Source organism: Heptranchias perlo, chromosome 12, assembly GCF_035084215.1.
Source record: "Heptranchias perlo isolate sHepPer1 chromosome 12, sHepPer1.hap1, whole genome shotgun sequence".
In the NCBI taxonomy this organism is placed as follows: Eukaryota; Metazoa; Chordata; class Chondrichthyes; order Hexanchiformes; family Hexanchidae; genus Heptranchias; species Heptranchias perlo.
The window spans coordinates 27,547,627-27,568,701 of record NC_090336.1 but is presented as its reverse complement, the minus strand read 5'-3'; the positions used below and the strand labels follow the sequence as shown (position 1 = coordinate 27,568,701).

The 21,075-nt window shown below is 41.9% G+C and overlaps 1 protein-coding gene across 7 annotated transcripts in view; it reads left to right on the top strand.

The window, feature by feature from the left end:
• The first annotated feature begins 399 nt into the window (after positions 1-399).
• Positions 400-21,075, top strand: part of LOC137327915 (uncharacterized) — a 74,743-nt gene continuing 54,067 nt past the window's right edge. For 2 of the 7 annotated variants that reach the window (XM_067993848.1, XM_067993839.1), the window contains exons 1-3: positions 400-482; positions 4,894-4,950; positions 8,455-8,500. The gene's annotated coding sequence lies outside the window, so the exon portion shown is untranslated. Of the gene's footprint in view, positions 483-3,552; positions 3,658-4,893; positions 4,951-8,454; positions 8,501-10,320; positions 10,428-21,075 lie in introns of those variants that run through there. The other 5 variants (XM_067993840.1, XM_067993842.1, XM_067993845.1 and 2 more) reach the window with 5 other exon arrangements.

Genomic DNA, 21,075 nt, shown 5'->3' with positions numbered 1-21,075 from the left:
CTGAGCTATCTTAGATATTGTAAACTTCTTTTTAAAAAAAAAATAATTATCACACATGGGAACAGAGTTCAAAAATACTGAAAGCCAGAATTATTCTGAGAGCTATAATTAATGCTGGTGATGTAAAACAGCCTGTTTCCTGTGATGCATTCATTTCATTATTTTCCATATGATTTTTAAAATTCAACATTAAGGTTTTGCTCAGGCAATGTGCAGAGATACAGGCTCTTAACTGGTGAGAGAACAGCATGTTAATACAATTTATTCTGCCAGTTTCTTTTAAAGCTCTGTTTAATACTGTAGGCAGCAGGCATCTGGCAGATGATTTACTTCACTGCTGGGGGTGTATTTGAACTTTCCTCCAATCTCCACCCACAGTGTCAGCTGACAGAAAGATAAAGGTTCTTGAAGCTGAAGACAGCTTAACGAAAAATGGTAGACTGTTTCTCTTCATAATGTACAGTTAAGCAAGTAATAGGAAAGTAAGTGTCTTTTGATTTGTTCCTAAAAAATAATTAGTATTTTCATTACCCAATGTAGCTGTATAAAAAAATCTTTATTTAAGCAATGACTGTTCTAAAATTCTCAGTACGAACAAAATTAAGCACAATGCTCAAATTTCCTTCTCCGTCTCTCCCTGTCTGCCTATGTCTATCTCTCTGTAAAGTAAAAATGATCATGATAATATTTTAAATGTGAAACTTTACCCGAAAAATCCATTCACAAACTTGTTTTCAAATCGTGTGGTAAAAACAAAATACTTCAGAAACCCTGTGGCAGCATGAGGAAAAGCTAGCTTCCACTTGCACCAGAGCATTCTGGTGCAAGCTGGGACATTGTCTACACTTCATTTGCTTCGATTGTGAAATCCTGGGAATTGTGGGCACAGGTGACAGAATAATATCTCTGGGAAGAACTATCAACTGAAGGTGAAGCCTTCAAGATAAAAACTTTAATGAAGATATTCAAAGTCACAAATAACAATATTCTGGAGAAGTTTAAACACCTTATTATTAAAGGTGTAATTTTTAAAATGTTTTTATGATGTTAGGAACCTTATTTTGAACCCTGAATATTTAAGTTATGGGAAATAAAAAGTAGGCCAAAGGGTTTTGAAAAACAATTTTGAGCAATCTGATTGATTGAGCCTCTGTTGGTAGATCTTCATCAATTTTGATAGTTACTGAGTTCTGGTTTGTTGAGACTTAAAGGATTTCATTTAAAAAAAAGATTATTTTACTAATTCAGTTTTTGCTTTGTTTTGTTGGTAGACTTTTGTCACTTTGTGTACTCCCAGCATTCTGATTTGTTGCTGTTTTAAGATAATGAACTGTAAACCAAGTCAGGTGCAAATGTGATGCAATATTTGCATGTGGAAAAGTGTAATACCAGAAGGGTAATGGACAAAATGTGTGCATGTGTACCATTTCTACAGTACTAGTCGATCTCTCCCGGTATTCCCCATGAGGGAGTCAAGACCAACTGTAATGTTCAGGTGAAGCATGGTCGGAGGCCAAGGATTATTTGAACCCAGATTAATATATAAATATTAAAAACCCATCCATATTTTAACTAGAGAAAGAAAGAAAGAACTTTCATTTATATAGCACCTTTCATGACCTCAGGACATTCCAAAGTGCTTTACAGCTAATGAAATACTTTTGTAGTGTAGTCACTGTTGTAATGTGTAAGTAGGTATACTGATGTCATTGGGTATCTTGGGTTTCTAGCCCCATTTTAAAGTCATACATTCTGTCCTTATTTTTATATTTCCATCATGAATTCCTATGTCCACATTTATAACAGAAACTGCCATGTAAGATTGTAACATTATAATTAGACCCTCCTGCCAGTGATGGTGCTTCACTCATTGAAGTTAAATGGCCTCTGCGAATTGTACTGGAGCTTCAAAAGCACCTGAGGCTGACGCTACCATTTTTGCTACTGTGAGATTTCTCCAAAACTACATGTAGCGGCTTCCCAGCTTTATTTAATGATATGCCTGTAAGACAAAAGGAATTTTGTTCAAACCCAAGATATCCAATGACAACAGTATACCTACTTACACATTACAACAGTGACTACACTACAAAAGTACTTCAATAGCTACATCATTGAATAAATTTAAAACAGAAATAGACAGTTTCCTGGAAGTAAAAGGAATTAGGGGTTTCAGGGAGCAGGCAGGAAATTGGACATGAATTTAGATTTGAGGTTAGGATCAGATCAGCCATGATCTTATTGAATGGCGGAGCAGGCTCGAGGGGCCGATTGGCCTACTCCTGCTCCTATTTCTTATGTTCTTATGTTCTTATTAGCTGTAAAGCACTTTGGGATGTCCTGAGGTCATGAAAGGTGCTATATAAATGCAAGTTCTTTCTTTCTTTAGTTAACATATCGATGGGTTTTTAATATTTATCTATCAATTATATGCTAAATTCTGTATGTGGGACATGTTTTTTATCTAAAACCTTCATGGGAACCTTGCCGCTATGCGGAAGCCAATTATGCTGCTTGTAGTATCAGTTATGCCTATAGGTGGCATTACGATAGGAGTTTTCAGTATTAAAGGTGTCATACATTGCCTGTCACGGATTCACCCAGCCTGCTGTTGCACACCATAGGAGTGATTATATTGATAGGGTTTTAAATTTTATGTTTGTCTCTAAAAGGTTCAAGTAGTAAAATAATGTTAGTGAATTGTTCTGCAGTTCTAGACTAGTCTGCTGCTACCGTCCCTGTTTTCTGATCGGAATGCATGCCTTACAGTATCTTTCTGCTCGAACCATATGCATCTAATTGGACCAAGAAAACTGCCTGAAATGTTCAGTCAATGTTGAAATTCTCAATGCAGCTTTAATTGCAAAGTGCCGCTCAAAGTGGTTGTTGGTCTCACCACCCCCCCTCACCCCCATTCCTACCCCTGGCCTTGACTGTGCCCACTTTACCTCCGAGTTTAGGAAATTGAGGGGTGATCTAATCGAGGTACCCTAAATGATTTGATAGGGTAGATACGGAGAAACTATTTCCTGTGGGGGGAGAATCCAGAACAAGGGGGCACAATCTTAAAATTAGAGTTAGGCCATATAGGAGTGAAATCAGGAAGCACTTTTTCACACAAAGTGTAGTGGAAATCTGGAACTCTCTCCAAAAGGCAGTGGATGCTGGGTCAATTGGAAATTTTCAATTCTAAGATCGATAGATTTTTGTTAGGTAAGGGTATCTAGGGATGTGGAGCAAATGGAGTTGAGGTACAGAACAGCCATTATTTGATTAAATAGCAGAACAGGTTGGAGGGGCTGAATGGCCTAGTCCTGTTTCTATGTTCCAGTGTAGCCCCCTTGTTTTGTATATTGTAACATTTTCATTTTTCTCCCTTGCACACCTCCTCCGTACCACTGGGCTATTTCCAGTAAGATTTTTACTTTGTATTTGCAGATACTGTTGAAGCCTACTTTTATCACCCAGCCTCTCTTTTTCTTCCCCAGCAGAGCCTGCACTCCAGGCATCTTATCTGCCTGCCATCCAGCATGGAATTCCTATCGCCTTGTTTATGATCCCCGCTGCCAGTTCCAGTACTGAGAGTAATTGAATGTGGCCATTCTCCCAAACATTACTATCTGTTGCGAATTGTCACCAATTCCATGGCTGCCTGAGGTCCGTTGCTCCCGTTATCTGCCTTTTTTTATTTGTTCATGGGATGTGGGCGTCGCTGGCAAGTCCAGCATTTATTGTCCATTCTTCAGCACCCACAGCTGCCTGGAGACATGGGCAACTGTTTCCTGTTGTCGGGCCCTGTTTGTCTGATCAGCATTTATTAAATATGAACAGAGGCGCAGCACGAGCTCTGAGGGTTATATTTTTTCTTCAACTTTCTTGCCAGTTGATTCCATTTCTTCTTCTTGGGATGATGTGGAGATGCCGGTGATGGACTGGGGTGGACAAATGTAAGGAATCTTACAACACCAGGTTATAGTCCAACAAATTTATTTTAAAATCACAAGCTTTCGGAGATTATCCCCTTCGAAGGGGATAATCTCCGAAAGCTTGTGATTTTAAAATAAATTTGTTGGACTATAACCTGGTGTTGTAAGATTCCTTACAATTCTTCTTGGGAGCCATTTCATTCTAGTTGTTCAGCTGGATATTTGATTCTTTGTTTATTCTGTCTGAATATTTCATTATATTTCTTCTTCTTCTTAGAGGCATTCTGTTCTATTTAATAACTTGTGTGGGCACTTGATTATGTTTCTTTTTATTCTGTGTGGGCACCTGAACATATTTATTTTTATTCTGTTTGGGAATTTCAGCATCTCTATTCTATTCCTTGTTTATTGTATACACTTGGTATTAAAAACCTTTGTGCAACATCATGAGGATCAACTAGTTATATATTAAATTCAGCATGTGGGGTGCACGTCAATAAGTACCTACAGTACCTGTTACTCCTGTAGGCAGTGGTGCGAAAGGCCTTTTTAATGTTAAAGGTATCACAGTGTGTGACACACAATAGTTGTTATTTTATAATGAGTATATTATACTGAGATTGCACAGTCTGGCCACTGGGCTGCCACAGATCATTCAAAGAGCTTTCTGGAAAAAAACATTTTCAGTAACTAAAATTTCTAATGTCCAAAATAAGGGTTTAAACAAACTTTTAAAAATTTCAGATTTCACAATAACATGATTAAATTTATCCATTGTATTGACCTTTTTTTAACTTAATTTCTCCCAAAAGCCTGGGCTTGGACTTAATATTTTTGTTTAGAGCTGTGACTCTGAGCTAAATTTAGATTGTGCAGTCTGAACATGTGCAGTGCACCTAACTTCCCAAGATGCATCAATATTATTCAGTCTGTTGTACTGATGGGAATTTTTTTCTTTATTTTCTAGCACTTACTTCAAATAATTTTGAAAAACAAGAGGATGAATTTCAGTAGCTTTCCCAAGGTAAATTTTAGATTGGGTGTTTTATTTTAAAACAGACTGTATGTATGTACGTGTGAGAGAGAAAAAAGATGACAGTGTTCTGATTACACATCTGTTGTAGCTCTTTGTGTTCTGTTAACTTAAAATGTTCATTAAGTGAACAGGAGAGAGAGGTGAATCAGAAAGAAGGATGGGTCAGAGAAAGAAAGAAAGAGAGAGAGAGAGAGAGAGCGCCTTCTTGATTTAATGTGACTTCAGTTACCAAAAAAGATGAATTTTGAAGTCAACTTGATGAAGGTAATGCAGTAGATGTTTTATGTATGCGCTTTCAAAAGGCATTTGATAAAGTATCATATAGCAGACTTATTCAGAAAATGGTATTAAAGGGATGGTGGTAATTCGGGTAATTAATTGGCTAAGGGAGAGGAGGCTGAGTGTAGTGGTGAACAGATGCTCTTCTGATTGGAGGGAAATATGCAGTGGGGTCCCCTAAGGGTTTGTATTAGGACCATTGTTTTTCTTGTTATATATAAATGACCTGGACTTGGGTATAGGGAGTACAATTTTGAAGTTTGAGGATGATACAAAACTTGGCAATGTAGTAAATAGTGAGCAGGATAGGAGCAGACTTCAAGGGGTCATAGATAGACTGGTGACATGGGCAGACACATGGCAGATGCAATTTAATGTGGATAAGTGTGAAGTGATACACTTTGGGAGGAACAACATGGGGAGGCAGTATAATCTAAATGGTACTATTTTGAGGGGGTGCAAGAGCAGAGAGACCTGGGGGTGCATATTCACAAATCTTTGAAGGTGGCAGAGCAAGTTGATAAGGCGGTTAAGAAAGTGTATGGGATACTTGGCTTTGTAAATAGGGCCATTGAATACAAATACAAGGTAGTTAAGCTAAACCTTTACAAATCACTGGTTAGGCCTCACCTGGAGTATTGTGTATAGTTCTGGGCACCACACTTCAGGAAGGATGTCAAGGCCTTGGAGAGGGTGCAAAGGAGGTTTATCAGGATGATACCAGGGATGAGGGACTTCAGTTATATGGAGAGATTGGAGAAGCTGGGATTGTTCTCCTTAGACCAGAGAAGGTTAAGGGGAGACCTGATAGAGGTATTCAAAATTGAGGGATTTTGATAGAGCAAATAGGGAGAAACTATTTCCTCTGGCAAGTGGGTCAGTAACCAGAGGTCATAGATTTAAAATAATTGGCAAAAGAGGAAATGAGGAGAATTTTTTTCACACAAAGGGTTGTTAAGATCTGGAATGCACTACCTGAAAGGGTGGTGGAATCAGATTCCATAGGGACTTTTAAAAGGCAATTGGACATGTATTTGAAGAGGACTAATTTTCAGGGGTATAGGGAAAAAGGGGGGGGGGGTGGGACTAAATTGGACAGCTCTTTCAAAGAGCCAGCACAGGAATGATGGGCCAAATGGCCTTCTGTGCTGTAAGATTCTATGATTCTAATTTATTATCTCCACCTGACATTTGGAAAAGTTCAATGCTAATTGCTTACATCTGTGAGACAGAGATTCCACCTTCTAATGCCTATGAGACAGAGGGACACGATTTTAAAAGGGAAAGATGGTTGGGGTGGGGGGGCAATCAAAATCGCTGTTTTTGGGAGCGGACAGACATCCCGGCTGGAACCCACACATTTTTGAATGAGACTCAGGCAAATCTGTGTGCATGCGCACATCAGTCACCAGGAAGTCCCGCCCCCACTTAGATCCGGCAGGCTGACAATTAAAGGAGCAAATCTACCTCATTGAGGTACTTAAGGTAGTTTATTTTTTGTGTATTGGACAGTTAAAAAGAATTTAATGTTACCTGGGCGGCTTTCCCACAGCTTCCGATTCGTGTCTGGTGAAACCAGGCGGGAAGAGACGGATCAGTAGAAAATAAACTAAATAAATGAAATAAAGTTACATTTCCCATTGCAAACAAATTAAACATATCTTAAAAGAACAATGTTGCCTGGACATCCCCCGCCGCCCCCCCCATCTCTGATCCCGACGTCCGACGTCTGCCCTCTGATCCTGACGTCCGCCCTCTGATCCCGACGTCCGACGTCCGCCCTCTGATCTTTGTCCCCCCCCCCCACCCCCATCTCTATCTTAACTATCGATAAGGTCTCTCTCTCTTCCTTCCTCCCTCCTCTCCCCCCCCCCCCTCCACCCCCGCCCCCGCCCCCGCCCTCGGATGTGCAGCTTCTGTCGGCTGCCAGGCACGAAACCTGGAAGAGGCTTTGATTGGCCTCATTAGGGTTGCGATTGCAATCCGCCTATTTCCCTTCTGGGTTTGGCACCCGCAAATCACCTCCCCACCCCCTGTATTCTTCCTGCTGGCATATTAAAATTGTGCCCAGAGAGACAGAGAAAGATACAAGTAGACAGAAAAGCAGATAGGCAATTTCTTTCCTCATTCTAATTTGATTCCTTTTTTAAAAATGTAAGTTGAATTTTGAAAGCAAATAAAGCCTCTATGAGAGAAGCAGATAGGAAGGGGTAAGTATCTGATCTTTCACCGCCCACCCTTGAGGGAAATGAGTGGGAGTAGGGAAAATGGATAGATGGTTAAGGGTGAGTGAATGAAGGCGGAGCAAGAGGAAGGAATGGATACAGGAGTTGACTGGATAGTTCAAAGGAAAAAAGGTAGGGGTAGTGATGGGAGTGAGGTGATGGTAGAAAGGAAAATGAGCAGTGGGAAAGTTAAGGGATGGGGACACGTTAAGAATGAGGGAATAGGGCATCCTTGATTGATTGAGGGAGTGGGTGTGAGATATTGAGGGCCACGTTTTCCCCACTGCCCCCACCCTAATTGTAGCCTGCAGCCATTGGTGTCTCCTTTCCCTGCCACAGCATGTCGTGTCACCCACCACCTCCCACCTGAATGACAATTTTAACATTCTTAATCAGATTTTCATCAGTAGCAAAGCTAACATCAGAACTCAAGGTATAATTTTGTTCCCTGTCCCCCTTTGCCATCTATCCTATCCATTGTCTCATCTTGGATTTAGCAAAAATTGGTAACCCTGTTTACACTATGAACATCAAACCTTCTTTTCGTTGAGTTACAGTGCATCAGTGATGAGGAAGCCATGGAGTATTACATGATCTTTCTGTGTGCTTTCATAAACTAAATGTAAATCTTAGAACATATAGAAGCATTGCACGAGTGGTGTTACTTTACTAAATAATAAAAAACACAATCCATATTCATAGCTTATTATTCAGTTAATTCAAACTGAAAAAATAACTATCCTTCCTGACTAAATGCAGCCCATTAGAACTGCTTTGGAATACTTAAATCCATCAAGAGAGGCCTGATCCTCACTGCTTGTGGGAGAGTTATCACTGCAGAGCTAATTTTAAATTACCTGTGTGCACAGCAATTCCTGTAGATATGCAGCTGGTGTTGAACCTGAGGTATAAAGAGATAACTAATTGACAATAGCTGGGAGAGAAGCTGTTATTGACTGTAATGTTTCTGTTTGTATGTCTTTTGTAGGGAAATATTAATAAAAGAAATATCTCAGAGGCTGCAAAATGTGAAGGTTGGATTTTGTTTTTATTCTGCTATCTGCTATTATCCCTATAACTGTTTTGAACCTGTTCACTCCAGTAATGTACTTAAGCAAAGCACGTAGATGACTGATGTAACCGGTAGGCAGGATGTAACAATCCCACAACATTCCTGAAGCACGATTACCAACCTTACATTCCCCAGTTCTTTGCTGTGTCTTTTCTTGATTTTCAGCCATGCCATCCACACTCTCAGAATGTGCAACTTAGCTGCAACTTTGATAGAAAAATTCAATTATAAAAACCAAAATCATTCCTCCCACAATACTAATTTGATGCTTTAGTAGTGGTGACATGTGTCATTGAACCTATGAGGAGATAAAGCTCCTGGGGCTTCAGGCTACCAGTTGGGCTCTTGAGATATTATTAATGAGGTTTGTGAATTAATTGATTGCAATACCTCGAGAATCTATTGTGTCCGCTATTCTTTTTATGGAAAACTGGCCACCTGAGATAAGCTTTGAAAAGCCCTTCAAGAACTTGTGTCAACAACATTATTTGACAAAAACTAAAGGGTTGCATTGTATAGATTATCCTTATAAGTCCCACCTTTATCAAAGGCCAGTGATAAATCAGTTTTCCCTCATTTAAGTTCAGTTATACAGACATATATTTTGGAGTGTGATTTATGTTCTATGTTTCATTTTAGCAGTGGGGGTGAGTGAATAACATATTGCACAGCGGCTCAGAAAATGCTCTATTTCTAAAGTGTGGGTACTTTGCATTGTAGGAAAGGAATTCTTGTACATACATAGGTTGGGAGTTTGTTGGCCTGCTTGATCCCTCTTTATCCCTGTGCTGCCATAGTGGTACTGTCTGCCCCTTGCCGTTCTCCAAACTTCTGCAGCACTCGTATGTTTGAAGTTGTTGGGTATAGAAATGAAAGGGGACAAAATGCAGGTGACAAAGCAGAAGTCTGAAACTATTGCAAAGTGGAGGTGAATCCTAGATTCCATGACGAGCTATAAATAGTGCTGAATTAGAAATAGTATACAGGTGTGTTAGCTTAGTATAGTGGGTAAGATGGTTACCAATGAATAAACATATTCATAACATAATACAAATATGGCACTGGAAAGGTTTGTAAATAGATTGTAACACCAACATTAAGAAATGTTCATGGTTAATAAAAGTGGCATTGCCAATGCATTGTCCTCTGAGGTTTGTTGCTTTAAACGGACTGCCTTTCTGGGTTGTTTCAGCCCACTCTCTGCCCTCAGTCTTGGTCCAAGCCTGTTCCTCTAAGCTCTCTGGGCTACTTTAGCGGCCAGCTTTCTTCTCACCCTACAATCTTTCCATGCAAAGATGAAAAGGAGAGAGAAAGAGAGAGTGTTATGGAAAGGGGAAGGTGGAAAGGGAAGAGAGAATCAGAAGTGGTGAAGAAGAGAAAACCAGTAGAGAGGGATCAAACCAGAAAAGGGAGAGACAGCAAATCACAAAAAGTAAATGAACCAGAAAACAAGAGAGAGAAGGAACCAACCAGAAACGGAGAGAGACTGAACCAAAGAGCGAGAGAGAATGAACTAAAGCAGGAGGGAGAGATAAGTATAATAGATACAAGCAAAAACAGGGTAAGACAGAAGAGGATAGAGGGGAAAACAGAAGTGAAGGAGGAAAGCGAGATAGAAATAAAGAGGAAAAAGAGACATGGGGCCAGAAATCGCTCGGAGCAGCGAGGCAACGGTCACTGAGGCTCCTGCGAAATAAATTAACAAAATTACTTACTCCGGGCTCTGTGGCATCGAATTGCATGAATTTGAACTTTTAAAAAAATTGTGCACTATCCACCCAGCCTCTGAGCAGCGTGAATTGCCTCGGCTCAAAAAGTCTGAGAGGAGAAGACATGCCCACAAAATCAGTCAGGAAGAGAAGTCAGATTCAGCCTTCATTGCTCAACAGGTAAGCTGACTTCATTCATTGAAAGTTAGTATTCTGTATGTAATTTTTAAAAATTCGTTCATGGGATGTGGGCGTCGCTGGCGAGGCGGGCATTTATTGCCCATCCCTAATTGCCCTTGAGAAGGTGGTGGTGAGCCGCCTTCTTGAACTGCTGCAGTCCATGTGGTGAAGGTTCTCCCACAGTGCTGTTAGGAAGGGAGTTCCAGGATTTTGACCCAGCAACAATGACGGAACGGTGATATATTTCCAAGTCGGGATGGTGTGTGACTTGGAGGAGAACGTACAGATGGTGTTGTTCCCATGTGCCTGCTGCTCGTGTCCTTCTAGGTGGTAGAGGTCGTGGGTTTGGGAGGTGCTGTCGAAGAAGCCTTGGTGAGTTGCTGCAGTGCATCTTGCGGATGGTACACACTGCAGCCACTGTGCGCCGGTGGTGAAGGGAGTGAATGTTTAGGGTGGTGGATGGAGTGCCAATCAAGCGGGTTGCTTTGTCCTGGATGGTGTCGAGCTTCTTGAGTGTTGTTGGAGCTGCACTCATCCAGGCAAGTGGAGAGTATTCCATCACACTCCTGACTTGTGCCTTGTAGATGGTGGAAAGGCTTTGGGGAGTCAGGAGGTGAGTCACTCGCCGCAGAATACCCAGCCTCTGACCTGCTCTTGTAGCCACAGTATTTATGTGGCTCGTCCAGTTAAGTTTCTGGTCAATGGTGACCCCCAGGATGTTGATGGTGGGGGATTCGGTGATGGTAATGCCGTTGAATGTCAAGGGGAGGTGGTTAGACTCCCTCTTGTTGGAGATGGTCATTGCCTAGCACTTGTCTGGCGCAAATGTTACTTGCCACTCATGATCCCAAGCCTGGATGTTGTCCAGGTCTTGCTGCATGCGGGCTCAGACTGCTTCATTATCTGAGGGGTTGCGAATGGAACTGAATACTGTGCAGTCATCAGCGAACATCCCCATTTCTGACCTTATAGAATCATAGAATCATAGAAGTTTACAAAATGGAAACAGGCCCTTCGGTCCAACATGTCCATGTCGCCCAGTTTATACCACTAAGCTAGTCCCAATTGCCTGCACTTGGCCCATATCCCTCTATACCCATCTTACCCATGTAACTGTCCATGGCTGTACTGGAACAGCTTGGCTAGAGGCACAGCTAGTTCTGGAGCACAAGTCTTCAGCACTACAGCTGGGATGTTGTCGGGGCCCATAGCCTTTGCTGTATCCAGTGCACTCAGCCTTTTCTTGATATCACGTGGAGTGAATCGAATTGGCTGAAGATTGGCTTCTGTGATGGTGGGGATATCGGGAGGAGGCTGAGATGGATCATCCACTCGACACTTCTGGCTGAAGATGGTTGCAAATGCTTCAGCCTTGTCTTTTGCACTCACGTGCTGGATTCCGCCATCATTGAGGATGAGGATGTTTACAGAGCTTCCTCCTGCTGTTAGTTATTTAATTGTCCACCACCATTCATGACTGGATGTGGCAGGACTGCAGAGCTTTGATCTGATCCGTTGGTTGTGGAATCGCTTAGCTCTGTCTATAGCATTTTGCTTCTGCTGTTTAGCATGCATGCAGTCCTGAGTTGTAGCTTCACCAGGTTGGCACTTTATTTTTCGGTACGCCTGGTGCTGCTCCTGGCATACTCTTCTACACTCCTCATTGAACCAGGGTTGATCCCGTGGCTTGTTGGTAATGGTAGAGTGAGGAATATGCTGTGCCATGAGGTTACAGATTGTGCTGGAATACAATTCTGCTGCTGCTGATGGCTCACAGCGCCTCATGGATGCCCAGTTTTGAGCTGCTAGATCTGTTCTGAATCTATCCCATTTATCACAGTGGTAGCGCCACACTACACATTGGATGGTGTCCTCAGTGCAAAGATGGGACTTTGTTTCCTCAAGGACTGTGCGGTGGTCACTCCTACCAATATTGTCATGGACAGATACATTTGCGACATGTAGATTGGTGAGGACGAGGTCAAATAAGTCTTTCCCTCGTGTTGGTTCGCTCACCACCTGCCGCAGGCCCAGTCTGGCAGCTATGTCCTTCAGGACTCGGCCAGCTCGGTCAGTAGTGGTGCTACCGAGCCACTCTTGGTGATGGACATTGGAGTCCCCCACCCAGAGTACATTCTGTGCCCTTGCTATCCTCAGTGCTTCCTCCAAGTGGTGCTCAACATGGAGGAGGACTGATTCATCAGCCGAGGGAGGGCGGTAGGTGGTAACCAGCAGGAGGTTTCCTTGCCCATGTTTGACCTGATGCTATGAGATTTCATGGTGTCCAGAGTCAATATTGAGGACTTCCAGGGCCACTCCCTCCTGACTGTATATCACTGTACTGCCACCTCTGGTCGGTCTGTTCTGCCGGTGGGACAGGACATACCCAGGGATGGTGATGGAAGAGTCTGGGACGTTGGCTGAAAGGTATGATTCTGTGAGTATGGCTATGTCTGGTTGTTGCTTGACTAGTCTGTGGCCAGCTCTCCCAATTTTGGCACAAGTCCCCAGATGTTCGTGAGGAGGACTTTGCAGGGTGGACTGGGCTTGGTTTGCCTTTGTCGTGTCCGGTGCCTAGTTGTCCGATGCCGGGTGGTCCGTCCGGTTTTATTCTTATTATGATTTTTTTTAGCGAGAATTTACAATGAGTGGCTTGCTGGGCCATTTCAGAGGGCATTTAAGAATCAACCATATTGCTGAGCGTCTGTGGGTCTATTTTTTAATAAAAAGCCAAAGAAATAATTGAGTTAAATAAGAACATAAGAACATAAGAAATAGGAGCAGGAGTAGGCTAATCGGCCCCTCGAGCCTGCTCCGCCATTCAATAAGATCATGGCTGATCTGATCCTAATCTCAAATCTAAATTCATGTCCAATTTCCTGCCCGCTCCCCGTAACCCCTAATTCCCTTTACTTCGAGGAAACTGTCTATTTCTGTTTTAAATTTATTTAATGATGTAGCTTCCACAGCTTCCTGGGGCAGCAAATTCCACAGACCCACCACCCTCTGAGTGAAGAAGTTTCTCCTCATCTCAGTTTTGAAAGAGCAGCCCCTTATTCTAAGATTATGCCCCCTAGTTCTAGTTTCACCCATCCTTGGGAACATCCTTACCGCATCCACCCAATCAAGCCCCTTCACAATCTTATATGTTTCAATAAGATCGCCTCTCATTCTTCTGAACTCCAATAAGTAGAGTCCCAATCTACTCAACCTCTCCTCATATGTCCGCCTCCTCATCCCCGGGATTAACCGAGTGAACCTTCTTTGTACTGCCTCGAGAGCAAGGGATAAAAGAGTCAGAAGGGGAAAGTTTAAAAAAAATAAATTTAATGACCAAAAACTATTAAAATAAGGAGTAACATGAGACTCCACATTTTTAAAAGTTAATTTTTAGTTGTTTGGCAGTCATTTAGACTTACTGCACTGTTAAAACTTAATTTAGACCTGTATTTTTAAGCGTAACTGTTTGGTGGCATAATTAATTACTTTCCACATAGGCAGATAATCAAGTTGGGGCTTTTTCAATGATTTCTCTAATTGCAGCGTGTGATGTCCCTTTAATTCAAAGCTGTCATATCGCCTGCGAACCACTCGGAGCAAATTCCGGATTTCCGGATTTCACTGCGTACGTGTTAACGCCGGAACTTGCTCCTTCAATTCGCCACTAATAACGGAGAGCTCTGTTGATCTCCTCTGTTATTTTAGGAGCGATTTCTGCCCCGTATTTTTTTCAGGTTTAACAGTATCAGTAGTTTTAGTTTGAGTGGCTGTGAGTTGTAGAGCCAGTTGTAAAAAAAATTGAGAACTACTTGACCTTGTTTCTATTTATTGTCAAGGATGACATGTTGTATGAGCAAGCTATGAGGAAAAAGTGGACTTAAAAAATCAACCATAATCTGTTATTGAGAAGGTCCTTTCTGTGACATGGTAATAATTTTAGTTTTTGAAAGAACAATCGTAATCTCCAAACCATTGCTAAAGGCCCTGTTGGCCAGAACAGCCAGACTGCATAAATTCATTTGATACAATGATGTTATGTTGTTTCTGGTTCAGAATTCACAGAGGTTAAAAATAGTGCTCAATGTTGTCTCAGAGTTTGGGAAAATAAGGGATATCATGTTAATTAAGGAAAATGTGAGGTGATGCCTCTTAACTGATACTGCCCAGTAGTAGAGGATGAAGATTGTCCCTAAGTGAATGCTGAGAGGAATTGTTTGCTTGGGGATTCAGATTGCTGCTTCCTTTTCCTTAGTAACATTGTTAAATTCCATGCCGTTGTTCAGTTGGCAATGATCTGAGAGTAATCCTATCCGATCAGGGAGGCTTCACCTGACCTTTCATAGCAGATTGGAAGCCATAAAAGTTCAAACTTCACTTTCCTGCTACAACCTTTTTGCCCACTATACCCCATGGATATTCAAAATAATCCACCAGACATTGGTGGAAAAACTGTCACAAATGAACAGATTAAATTTAATTGAAACTTCAAACACACTGCAGCCACGGTGCTCCCGTGGTGGAGGGAGTGAATGTTTAAGGTGGTGACTGATCCCTGAAGTCCACCATTTGCAACCCTCTTTCAACTTGCAAAGTTCTCAATTCTGGCTACACTCCGTTTTCTTGTTTTTAAACAAATTATCCATCCAACATTACTGAGAGATTTAGCGAAGGATTACGTTTTTTATGCCCTATTTCATCCAGTTTAGATCGGCCTTTGAAATTCTGGTCAGGGTACTGTGGGTGGATCTTCTGACTGCCCCCACTCATGTCAAGGGGGCATGATGGGGAAGTTCCTGGGCTACTCTGGCAATTCATCCCATTATGCCCTTGAATGGCCTCAGTGGATCACATGCCAGTTGAGTGAGTCCCTTTGAGGCCTTCTGAACTCTGCAAACCTTCACTGGAATAAGATAATCAATTTTGGTGGGATCCTTGTGTATTGGCGGAATGGCTCCACTGGGAGCAGAACACTGAAAGAAAAATATCGTGGGCCAGAATTTGCACAGAGCAGCGTGGCAACGATCGCCGCAGCTCCTGTGAAATAAATTTACGAATGTACTCTGTGGCGTTGACTTGCGTGATTTTGAACTTTTAAAGAATTGTGCGCTATTAACCAAGCCTCTGAACAGTGTAGGTTGATTTGCATGGAAATGTCTGTGAGAATAGAAGACACACCCACAAAATCTGTCAGGAAGAGAAGTCACGCCTACCAGCAGTTAAGCAGACTTCATTCATTTAAAGTTAACATTCTGAAAGTCATTGCAAACAAAAATTTTAATTTTTTTAATAAAAAGCCAAAGAAATAATGGAATTAAATTAAAGAGATGGAAGAGAAAAGTAAAATTAATTTAAATTTTTTAATTTTTTTTAAATGACCAAATACTGTTAAAATAAGGAGTGAAATGAGACTCCATGTTTTAAAAATTTAATTTTTAGTTGTTTGGCAGTCATAAAGAGTTATTGCACTTTTAAAACTTAGTTTAGACCTGGTATTTTTTAGCGTACCTTTTGGCGGCGTAATTAGTTACATTCCAGCTGGACAGATGAGCAAGTTTGCACAGTGATTTCTATGATTGCAGCGTGCGATGGCCCTTTAATTTGCAGCTGTCAAGTCGCCGGCGAACCACTAGGAGCAAGTTCACGATTTCCGCGATGTACTGCGCATGTGCAAACACAGGAACTTGCTCCTTCGATTCGCCATAGAAAGCAGAGAGCGCTGTTGAGCTCCTGTGTTATTTCAGAGCAATTTCTCCCCCATTTTCTTTAACCCAGTTGAGCTTCGGGGGGCATTGGGTGGAGCAGTATTGCATCACTCCACTATACAACGGTGGATTAGGCCAGGGTGCATGCAGCCTGCCTCCGCTGTGTATTTGACCATGGTTCTGGGATTTAGTACGGAGTCTCTGGACTGGGAATAGGGTGAACAGGGGGTCCGTTTTGCTGCACTTACACCCGTCGAGCAGGTCCACAGGGGCTGTGTGGCCGGGTCCTGCTCCTACTTCTTGTGTTCTTTAGATTTGTGGTTGGGATCAGATCAGCCATGATCTTATTGAATGGCGGAGCAGGCTCGAGGGGCCGATTGGCCTACTCCTGCTCCAATTTCTTATGTTCTTATGTTCTTATGTCCTGAGGAATTTCAGGTCCATTATGTTTAATTTTAAAGCAGGACATTATATTGTACTTGTGTGTAATTAAAATAATCCCTTTAATGAACCATTATTCAATGAGTTAAGCAAACCTTTTAGTGAATGATAAATTATTCTCAATGTAGGTAGGCACCGTATTTACTCATAAAAATTCAACTGAAGCATCAAGTTATTCACGCAAGACGTGAAAGCTGAAAAAACGAAAGCTTGATCCAGTCTTGTCTGTACTTCAGGATTTCATTCTCAATACTAGTTTGGTTTAGATTCAAGTAGATGTATCTGTGTGATAGTGAATCACTTTCACCTTTGTTAAAGGAGATTTTACAGAGGAATTAGAAATGTTTCTTTGGAGTTGGAAGAAGGTTTAATTTGGACTATTAGTTTGCGAAGAGAACACAAAAGCAGGACATGGCATTTTTGTTTAGGTTCCTCTTAATCTTGGCCTACTCTTGCTACCTTTCATTTTCAAAATACTACACAAAGTTCAATTCTGCATTGGTTTGGTTTGAGCATGTGGGTCACTTCTCATGTATTGCTGAGTCGAGCTCTGGACCAGTTTACTGCATTTGAGCACCTGCTGAAAATGGTAGCGCATTGAGGTCGAAATTAGACTGGGCCCATTTTCAGGAGGCAGCGTACGCTCAAAGCAAGAGGCCCAAGGATCGGTAGAAATTGGTCCTCAGGCCTAATTTGTGTACTCAGCCTATGCTGGTAATGCCTCCACAGGCAGCTTGCTCAAGCAAAGACAACAATGCCCTCAGGTAAATCCCGGGAGGGGGCATTGGAGTTGCTTTTGGGGGAGGGGTTCGATCGCAACTCCTGCTCCTCTTGTCACCGTAGGAAGGTGCCTTTGAAAAGAAATTCAAAAATTTCAAAATATTGGTGGCTGCCCCGCTCATGAGGTGACTAATTTGTGAAAGGGGTCCTTTAACAGGCCTTAGGCCCCAGGCCCCTAATTTACATATTCAAGTGGCCAAATGTTCACCCAGGACAGCTAAAGAATGGGCCACATGAATGTAGTAGTGGGACCAACAGAAACATTAAGGACTTCTATTTTATTATGTTTCTTCCAAGAGTTCAGAAGTTAGCAAGCTGGTTTATTTAAATAGCTTAGAAAATGATCAATTAAAACAACTGCTGTTGAGACAAGGTTCCTGATTTGTTTGAATCCCATCCTATAAAACACATACAAATAAAGCATCTGTGGGATGTATGTCATGGAAATGGATGATGTACAGCTTCTGGCTCAAACTGGGATGTATTGAACAATCTGAACCCATTCCTGGAGATCTATGTAATAGGGTCCAAGATCCTGTCGAAAAAGGAAGTCAATCGACACAGCCAGAGTGCTTTCCTCCCATCTCTGAACACCACTGTGGAATGATAGCCAAGATGCCCAGCTGTCTGCCTGACCTTACCACAGAGGCCCGACTCGAACAATGTTTCACACAATGCCAACAAAGCACATACAGCCTGGTTTACATATGCAATGGACAGCTGTAAAATAGAGAAAGAAAGAACTTGCAGTTACATATACATCCTCAGGACATCCGAAGCACTTCATAGCCAATGAAGTACTCTTGAACTGTAATCACTGTTGTAATGTAGGGAAACGCAGCAGCCACTTTGCACACAGTAGGGTCCCACAAACAACAATGGGATAAATGACCAAATAATCTGTTTTGGTGATGTTTCAGAGATAAATGCTGGCCAAGATACCAGGAGAACTCCCCTGCTCTCTTTCAAACACTGCCGTGGGATCTTTTACAGCCACCTGAAAGGCCAGGTTTAATGTCTGATCCAAAAGATGACAGCTGCAATGCTGAAGTGTCAGCCTGGAGTACATTCTCTGGCTTGAACCGACAAACATCTGACTTAGAGGCACGTGTACTATCATTAAGCCAAGATTGACACCTTGAATTATATCAATATATGAAGTATCATGTGAACGCATTATCAGCTGATCGGACCCAATAGATAACTCTGTGTTCAAACTCAAAAAATAACAATCAATAATATAAAGAAAAGCACAAAAAGATTAGAAATATCAGGCCTATCCCCAGCATATTAATCTGCACATGCATCCAAAGTTAACTTTCTTCATTACTAGACTGTATGAAGCTCAATGACTAGTCGTATATATTTTTAGCATTTAGTTACACAAGTGACACAAATAAAATTTTGTTTCAATAGACTATAAAAAAGATAAGCACACCAGTGCTACACCAAATAGTGTCTTCAATAGTGATTAACCTAGGGCCTTCTGGCACAAGTGAGCTTTTAATGCTGCATTGCTGAAGCAAACTGCCTTAGTGTAGAAATTCACTGACTGTTCTGACTGGGGGAAGAGAAATTCTAGTTGAGGTACTGAGGTAGTGGTAGGGCCTCACCACCTTAAATTTCTGGTATTCCCTGCCAATTGCGGGTGGGATCGCAGAGGAGAATTCTCTCCGACCCCAAGCCTCAGTGAGGAAAGGACGGTGTTATAATCCCAGCCCTCAGAATCATTTTACAGTTTGTAAACTTCTAATAAGTTCCTCAAAGGATCATGGCTGCTTAGAAGCAGCTGAGAACATTTATTATTAGAAAAGCAGGAAGAAGAACCCAAGCAATAAGAGAAAAGGGCAAGCAGCGTGCCTGATAATAGACCAGTACTAGTACTTCAGTGTTGTATGCTGGAAAAGTCAATAGTTAAGATGAACGCATCAAATATTTCAGGATCACAGTGCATCAGACATGCTTGTCTTAGACAGCTGTCGGATTGGCAGCTTTGTCCCCTTTCTTTTTTTAGTGAAGCCTAACATTCTGTTGTAGGCGGACTGTTTGAGTCATCAAGTGCTGTTCAATCTCATTTGCTTAAAAACATGAGTCATCTTCATACCAAATATTCCAAGCACTGCTTGCTTTCTGGTTCTGAGAACAGGTGAGAGCGCTGCATGCCTTGGGCTGGAATTAAGGAATAGAGCCAGATGTAGGAAGGGAAATTGTGACCAAGTGTATCACAGTGATCAAAGGTTTTCCCTGGACTTTGTAGTTGTCAGTTGGTTTTTAGTCTGTGTGATTTGTTCACTTGCTGGATGACAAGTCTATGTACAAGGGTAGATCAAAGATCTGATGTTCTGATTCAGCTTTGAATCAGCTTTCAATCAGCTGGCAGTAGTGAGTTTTAGAGGGAATGCACGTCATGAATTTGCTTCTATTGCCATTTCTTTTGTGTATCTCACACTGATTTCAAAAGATTATTACATGGTTTAGCAGGCTGCCTTTTAACTCTGGGACCTAGGCTCCAATCCAGTCCAAACCGATTGGATAGAAGTCTTCTCACTGGCTGTAATGGTCCCAACTTAAATGAGATTTGGACAGCTTCAACCTAATTCCTGATGTGTGTGCATTCAGAGCATAAAATCACCCACAATTCAGCATTAATTCCCAGCCCAAAACTGAACATTCATGACATGTTGTGGGTCAACAGCAACAACAGAATTGCCTACCACTACAATCTGTAACCTCATGGCCTGGCACATCTCTCACTCCTCCATCATCAAGTTGAGAGACCAAGCCAGGTTCAACAGGGAGCGTGGCAGGGTTTGCTTGGTGTAGCACCAACATACCTTAAAACGAGGCAACACGCTAGTGATGCTATAACATAGGTTTACCTACATGCTGATCACCAAAAGCAGCATGCTAAATCCAGAGCTAAGCAATCCTACAGCTAATGGATCAGAGCAAAGCTCTGTAGCCCTACTACATGATAGTGGGCAATCGGGTAACTAACAGGAGGAGGAAGCCCCACGAACATCCTCATCCTCAACCTCAAACATTGTGGAGCCCAGCATGTGAGTGTAAGAGATTAGGCTGAAGTGTTTGCAAGCATCTTCTGCCACAGTGCTGAGTGAAAAATCCTACTCTTCATCTAGCTGAAGTTCCCAACATCGTAGATACTAGTGTCCAATCAATTTGGTTCAGTCCACATGGTATTACGAAGCCTCGTGCCTCTCTGGGCCTACTGCCCGTGCCTCTCACCCCCAGTTAAGCTGCTGTAGTACAGTATGATACTGGCATCTAGCCAACAATATGGAAAATTGCCCAGGTATATTTTATCCACAAGGAACAGGATCTAGCTAACCCAGCCAATTATCACTCCATTAACCTTCCCCAATTATCTGCAAAATGATGGAACGAGTCATCAATAATGCCATCAAATGACACCTACTCATCAATAAACCCAATAAGGAATTCAGGAGAAACTTATTTACCCAAGAGAGTTGTTAGATGTGAAACTTGTTACCACAAGGAGTAGTTGAGGTGACTAGTGTAGATGCATTTAAGGGGAAGCTAGATAAACACATGAGGGAGAAATGAATAGAAGGGTATGTTGATGGGGTTAGATGAAGAAGGGTGAGAGGAGGCTTGTGTGGAGCATAGACACTGGCATAGACTTGTTGGGCCGAATGGCCTGTTTCTGTGCTGTACGTTCTATGTAATTCTGTGTAAACTGGTCA